The following is an 8228-nucleotide window of genomic DNA, read 5'->3' as shown; positions in this document are numbered from 1 at the left end:
CGCAGTCATCAGTGTTGGTATTATATATTATAATGGGGCTGATAAAGAGCTCATTATTAACAGCATGTTAAGGATAGAAAGTTTATGAACATAATGTCTACAGTAGAATCAGTGAAAAACAGTGTTTCACAAACAGAAAATTAAGATTTTACCTGTAGCAGAGTGAAAGTTTGTCTAAGACTGGATTTATGCTTGAGGAAGGAGATACATATGTAAACTGGAGAATATATTATTGTAAAAAAAAAAGCAGTAAAGTAAGCATTAGATCTTTGAATACTTTTGAAAGAAGTAAAAAGATTACTTTGGAACTTTTAAATAGACTTAAGTTATAACACACCCTTATATGAAAGCAAGCAGAATTACAAACAAGAATTATAACCCAAATAAAAAAATAGAAGCACTGAGTACAGAAAGCATCAATGAATAATCAGAATCTGAATGTCTCTAAGCAAGAGCCATAAACAATATGAAGTAACTTTCAAAAATGTGTATCTCAATGTATTTCAGAAGGAAACACTTCCACTAGTAAAACATGGTTCTCACACTATGAATTACTTAAAAAAAAAAAAAAAAAAAGGCCGTCAAACGTAATCACTAAAGAGTAACTGAAATGCTGCATTTAAATTTAAATGTCTACACTCTCATTTAAACCTGTCATTTATCCACTAGTTTAACCCTGTACTCAGGCTAATCCTGCTTGGAATATCTATGGGCTTCCTTCCTCTGAAAAAATGCAGATACCACTCAAAAACAAAGGATACTCCAAGTACAGCAATATCTATGTTTCTCTGCGTCAACAGCACTGATATAATCCATGTTTATGATTTAAAAAATGCCTCCTTGTTCAAAGTTCAGAGTCCTAGGTAGAAATACTCTACTAAACTTAAGATACTGTGTAAAATTTATGAAGCGAGACTAGATACTACTTTTCATATATGAAAATCAGTAACTAAACTGTTCTTAATTGTATTTCAGTTGCACACAATTCTACTGGATTGACAAATATAAGTATGTAGAGCAAGGAGGTCTCTGAATCTCCTGATTTCACCTCTGCTAAGGAACACCTATCACTTGCTTTTCAGCTAAAATATTCCATCTCCTTAAGATACTAGTTGCTTATCGTAAGATGCATATATACTACAAACTTCTCAAGTGTTTTTTTTTTAAATGTTATACAATTTCCTTGTCATCTGATATCTCCTTGTTATTTCTACACCTCATCATTAAGTCACAGAACTTTACTGTTCATTCAGATGACTCATCTTTCCAATGTGATTCATCAAATTACGCAGCTTCTGTGAAATCTTATGAGATTTCAATTGATGTCTTGTGAAGCCGTACACCTGCACTTCATTTTATTATCATTCCCTACTTCTCCCTCCTTCATAGGCTACTTCCAGCTTGGCAGTCATATTTCAGTACAGAAAAAAACTACAATTTTCAAAAGGTCAAAATCAGTAATTAAGCCTTCAAACCAAGGACTTAAACTTTTATCTCCATCTTCATTGCTATTTCAATGGGCATTGTGAATACAACACTCTCTTCAACTTCAAATGGGTTTGCATGATTAACCCACAATTATTTCCCTGCAAACTAAATTGTAGTACCAGACAAGTCATATAAAAGCAAAGGCAGATCAACTATACAATATTCCTGGAAGGCAATGCATCAAAAGAACAAGACCAATACCTTCCTGCTTAAGTACTGTTCCTCCTGGTGCTATGTTACTCCAATACAATAGCTAGAAAAGAAAATTTCACTTTAAGATAGAGTATTTATACAAGGACTTTTTCTTAAGGAGTAAACTGTAAGACATACTATTAAACATTCCCTCAATATGACTGCTTTTCTGTGCAACTTTTAAGTTCTCTAAGTGCAATTGCCTGATAACAATACCATGTTCCATTCTTTCACACAAGAATCCTAAAACACCACAAACCACTTTTTGACAATAGAACTGCTTTTGACCATAGGAAAAAAAAGGTAATGGAAACAGAAAGAATTCTGTATTTCTTGTTGTTTTTTGAGAAGTAGCTTAATTCCTAAAGTCGTGTTCAGATGCTGTCCTGAAGTACATGTGCTATATCTACTTGCTACGCTGTCATTACAGTGAGCATTGAATGCTGATGGTCAGTAGCAAAGAAATTAATCCACAAACTAGATGCTATGTTTATTGCAGAGCTAATATCCTAACAAAAATGTCATTAAAAGAAATACTGTCATACTACTTTCACAAAACAGAAGCAACAGACAAAGATCCAATAAAGCAAAGACAGCAGGAACAAATACAAAGCATTACTGTGGCACTGGGAATTCTTCCACTGGCTCAAAAATTACAGGTGGCAAGATGACAGAGCTAGAAAGAAAAGGATAAAAGAATGGGGATGTTTGAACTGAGAGCAGTGTCCCTATTCAATGACTAGGAAATATTAAACATTCTTCCTCATCATCAAAATTACTTCACTTGTACAAGAAAAGTATCAGTTAAAACAAACGCTGAATTTTAAACTATAGCACTTTGAAGTAAAATCATATTCTATTCTTTGAGGCCCAGTTTTTGTAATGATTTCCAGGCAGGCAGTCCCTTGGAACCAGTGAGGTTCTCTGGGGATGCCAGGTTCCACCTGCAACCAGAGTATTACAGAGTAGGATTAAGTGATATATGATTCTGCCTAACTATTTTCATCTTTCAAAGTTATTTTAGTAAACTTACTTTAATTAAAAATTAGCCAGTGTAGTCAAATCTTAGTTCAATGTTTGAACAATTAAAGGACCATATTTGAAAACCAATTAACAGAAACTCCTGAGGGTTGCTTCAACGCGAGAATGTAACTAGCTAATAAAAATATGACCCCCAGAGCACAAACGCCAAAGCACTTTTCAAGATTTTTTTGCCATGACAGGCTTCACATATTTAAGCCAAATGCTGGTACATAGGTCTGAGCCAGATGAATGGCTATAAACACTAATCAGCTTGAAGTAACCAGATGAATGGCAACAAACAGTTACCAGCTCAGCAGGTTTTGATGCTTGCTTTCAATTTGTATCAGTTGCCTTAAAATTTGGGGTTTCCTTGAAGCTTTTATGCAACTGAACCCAAATTACTTCTATGGACACATCTGTGGGTGTTCCAACACACTCCCTTTAAGTTTACACTTGTATATACTAGGATCTGAATCGCTCCTCGTTTTCAACTTATGTTTCATCTGTCTGCCTTTTGAATACACTTGGTATGTTATGCTGACTGCAATACAATTCTTACTCACGTTCTGTGTCTTTGAAACTCTACAAAGACCACAGTAATATTCAATCTCACATTTTGCACCTGTTCCAAGTTCTTTATTTATATCCATTTCTTTTTAGTTTTTTTTAATTCCAAACTTAATTGCCTACCATCTACCAGAGTGAAGTGAAACCTTTGTTGAGCCAAAACCTCTCTCTGCCCTGTCCTGCAAGGGAGCTACCATCGATAACGTGTTCTCTGTATTATTTACTAATCCATCTTGGTTTACAGTTCTTGGTAACTTACATGAAGATTTCTTCAGCTGCCAGTGCCTGGAGTGAAAGAAGTGCTGTGTGCTTCGGCAGGAGGCCCAGCGCTGCAGAACTACCAGCCAGACTTTTCTCACCTCTCTTACAGGGATGATCGCACCGAGTTGAGCACTCTGGAGGAGTCCATGAACTTCTTCAGTTGCAAGCTCGTAGCTTTGCAACAACAAAATAAATCTCCATTCTTCCACAGGTCTTCACCCCTCCTCTTTGTCTCTTGCACCTATCTCTCCTCACAATAGCAGCAGAATTCAATGGCATTGTGACATCCTTCTATGTGTAACAGTGACGTTACCGGTAAGTCAACCAACAATCTACCTCCTCTCTTAACTTCTTGATTCACTTGTATGCTATAATTAAAAATTATTTTTTAGACTAAACTGTAGGCAGTACAGGTTTTTTCCTAAAATCAGACATATGTTTTTACTAAGTTCTGTTACCAAGAATGTAATAAAAAAATGGAGCAGAGAAAGAGTAATCTCAAAAAAACCCCAAAAACCAAAAAACAAACACAAACCCCAAATTAAATCAACTCAGGTGACCATTACCATAAAGGATACTTCAGGAGACTATCCATAACTCTTCCAAGTTACAGGTTAATCAGTAGACAAACTTAGCAATCCTTCTTTTACACATTTAGAGATTAAAACAGTTCACATTATTCAACATCCATAAAGCATCAATCTTCTGTGAATTTACTTGTCATGAAGCTAGAGAATGTATATAAGATCCCAACACATTCCTGATGCTGATCTAAATAAATCTGATTGCATACACAGGCAGATAGACTGCATAAGTAGATAAACTGCTCAAAATGTTAACATGTTTTATCACTTTTAAACTCACCAGGAATTCAGCATATTACTTCATACACAAAAGCTCCAACCACAAAGACCCACAATGATATAATCAGCGCTACCAAGTTATTAAGAACAACTAATCATGCTGAATCAGGCAAGTTTGAAGATGATGAATATTTATAAGGTTTTATTATGTAGTTCATTTTGAAGAAATTCTGAAGTCTCACTACAATTAAAGCATTTTCAGAACCTCGGTCTGCAGTTTTTTGCCAAGTCTGTAACTGATTCGGAAAATTCCCTCCTAATGGTGGTAGCCAGGATAGATGCCTGCCTTGCTCTCATTCCCAGAAAGGTCCAGCTTCTTAAGCTTCTAGATGACAGCAGTAAAACTTGGTCTGCCACAGGTTTCAGTGCCAACGTGACAGTAGAAACACTGGTGTTACACACCAGTGTACAGGAATTACCAGTAGCATTAATGAGACAATACCACGTGTGAACTTGGCAAAAACAAGGGTCCTGGTAGCTTCACATGTAAGATCAGGCCCCAGCTGAGTAACTGGCCCAAGTAGTAAAATGATGAGTGTTTTCAACAGTCTTACGTTGGTCAAACAGGATGGGATATACAATCAAGACACCATAAAGCTAATTTACTGACCTAAAACTACGTTCCTTAACTTGGACCATTCCACAGTTTCCAAAGCACTGGGTAAAAAAGTCAAACAAAAAGGCAGGATTTTATACAATCTGATTTCAGACATAGCAATAAAGGATAACAAGTTTTAAAAAATTTCTAAATCACTTTGGCTTACTTTTCCTCTCTCTCCCAGAATCACCTCAACAATTCATCAAAAACACACCCTCCAGGGTAAACAAGTTTTGTCCAGGTTCACCAGAAATAAGAACACAATTGAAATTAATCTTTTCCTAGCACTTGCTTCAATTTTTTACAAGATTTCTGAAAATTAGGCAAATTCCAAAAGGGTTTTGAAGCCTTTCATTATTTGAAAGACTATTTCTTTTTTAAATTTAAGCAAAATTATCTGGTTTTAATCTTTAGACGATATGATTATATAGGATCTTCAGAATGATTTCGCAAATCTGGCATAGTATTTTAGCTTGCATCGTTATTTTCATCAGTCTCAAACTGCGTGCTAAGAACAAGACTGATAAGACTAGTTTCTGTGTTACATGACCAGCTGCCTGAAAGTGTATTTTACTTATTTTTTTCGGAAATGTACTCATTAATCCAATTAATTGCTTTATTCATCAAATACTTGCAAGCCAGTGGTTTTCCTCCCTTCCTGATATTTTTCCTCCACCACCCTACAGCTGCAGGGCTTGGTCCACAACCACAGCGCAGCAGTGGTGTCTAGCACATGGCCCTGCACACGCTAGGAAACATAAAACTGGATGCTACAGGAGAGACCTCTGTGCTTTATTCTAACTGTATTTTGATGTGTATTTCATACATTTTATCTGCAAGTAGCACATCAGATTGCCCAAGGCTCTTTGTAAAGCCAACTCACTTAACACTTTATGCTACCATCTGTCTCATACCCTCAAAAAGAAAAACTTGTGAGGTCTGAATTAAAAAAACAAGATGAGACTAAAACTTTAGTTATACTGTGTAACAACAAGAAATACACAGAAAGATGAGAGAACTGGCAAGAAAATCTGATCTAGCAACAAAAACAGAACTTTAGGATTCTGAATCATGAAAAGTACTGTAATCCCACATTAAAAGCAATTGTTTATCTAACACTAGAGCTCTGACATGACCAACAGACCTACAACAACGAGCAGTTCACAAGAGTCAGTGGTGTGTTTCAACAAGGGAAGTCCTGGCTGTTTACCTGTTTTGTGGTTTAGTTTTTATGATTTTGGACTATCCAATTCTAGTTCTACTGTTAATGCTGTAAGTAAACTCTCAACTCTACAGCATTTTTTTCCATTCCAATTGTTCAGGCAAGCTATAGCTCTGACTCATTCTAAAAACAAGTTGCAGAAGGTCAGATCTAAATAGAAAGCTATAGCGAAGCAACTTTCAAACAAGCTCCATCAAAAATCACCTTGTTACATATATACAGTGCTATCTCATAAGCATATTTTATCAACTTAGGGACATCATAAAAGCTGAGAAGATAAAGATGCTCACTGACAGACCATGCATATACAAATGCATAACTAAACACAAAACCAATTAATCAATTCCTCTACAGACATTTTTACTACAAACTTTTTGATTCCTATCTTGTTAAAAGATCAATATATCAAAATTATTATGAAAGCATCTAATACAATAGAATTAATGTATCAAAACTATCAACCCAACGTGTGATCTCTCAAATGGTCTGACAGTATTTTTAGTAAATGACTTCTACAATAACCTGCAGTGACCCCTAGCTAGGAGCCTAACACCTTCCAGTTCAGTGAAACACTGGAGGTAATGAACTTTTTGTCCCTTCCCTCTTTCTTCTTCTGAACCTAACAGGGTAGGGAACTACTTTTGTATTCATGTGCAAAATAAGTTATATCCTTGACACTTCGATCAAATTCCCAAAGGTACCGTTTTGTCTAAGGGATTAAGCCACAGCCTTCCAAGCGACTGAAGACAGGAAGGAGAAAGGGAGCAAAAAAGCATGCAAACATGCAAATATGAACCCTTCCAGGAACTTCCCAACTAGAATAGATAATTTCAATGCTGTACATGAGATGAAAAAGAGGAGATAAGAATTTCTAACAGAAATGATCTTGCTACTTGACGCACAGATGAAGGTTAAAAATTATATGAGAAGAAAAAGTTAAAGCTGAAAAAAAGGTGAAAGTATGAACAAAATTCAGAAATGGAAACAGGGAACATGTAATTGAAAAAAAGATTCTTAATTTTCACGTTCGTCATCTTAAAAAAAATCATCATGTGAAAGCACTATGCCTGCTCTCATTTCATTATTATTTATGTAAATCCTAATTCCCAATTAAAATTAAACAGATGATTAAATCATGGTTGTAGGCAGTATGAACACACAACAGGCCTACTCACATATATAAAGTTAAGTCCAAATACTGCATATATTGACATGCTTGAAGAGGAGTAATCTAGCAGGAGAAACTACAGCCTGAGAAAAGCATTAGCTCCGAATATACATTGTGGATTACCTTTACAATACTGAAGCATACATAGCAATTATGAACAATAGCGGTGCATCCGAATTTTGACACACGAGCACTGACAGCATGAGTCATCGTAACTCACTTTTTTTTCCCCCCAAAGATGCTACTTTTGATGTCTCTTACTTTTGCAGTGTTAAATATAGGTTTTGGTATTAAGATAACAGATACAGCGTTAAAGAAAGAAAGAAAACAACTTAGCCTCTTTCCCTTACTCAGCTCCCTTCCTGGAAAAACTTTGCCGAGTTGTTACGCAGTTTAATTTGCCCCTAAAGTGAGCCAGGCCAAGCCTCCTGCCCGCTCCTCCCTCGATCGAGGTTACTGACTGTCTCCACTGGAGCTGGTAACACACACACACACACAAAAACAAGACCCGCACAATGCCAGTACTAGACTGCTCGTCACAAACTGAAGAGGCCGCTCCCATCAACTTTGGGTAACTCTGATGGCAGTTTCTTTTTGAAGAATTTAAACTTTTTTTTTTATATTTATGGCTTAGGAAGACATGGCAAGTTAAGCAACGTGAAAATTCCGGGTTTTTTTGAGGAGAGGGAGGAAAAAAAACAACAAAGCAAGCCCACCGGGCAACTAAGCCGCGCCATAGCCCTACGGCTGATGACCAAGTCTGCTTTGTCAACGGAGGTGCAGTTGGAGATACCCGAGCACAACAGCCCCGCCGCACACCGGGCTCTCCCAGGCGGGGCGCGCCGG

The sequence above is a fragment of the Aptenodytes forsteri genome, unplaced genomic scaffold (assembly GCF_000699145.1).
Source record: "Aptenodytes forsteri isolate BGI_AS27 unplaced genomic scaffold, ASM69914v1 Scaffold15, whole genome shotgun sequence".
Taxonomy (NCBI): Eukaryota; Metazoa; Chordata; class Aves; order Sphenisciformes; family Spheniscidae; genus Aptenodytes; species Aptenodytes forsteri.
Note: the sequence above shows the minus strand (reverse complement) of the source record.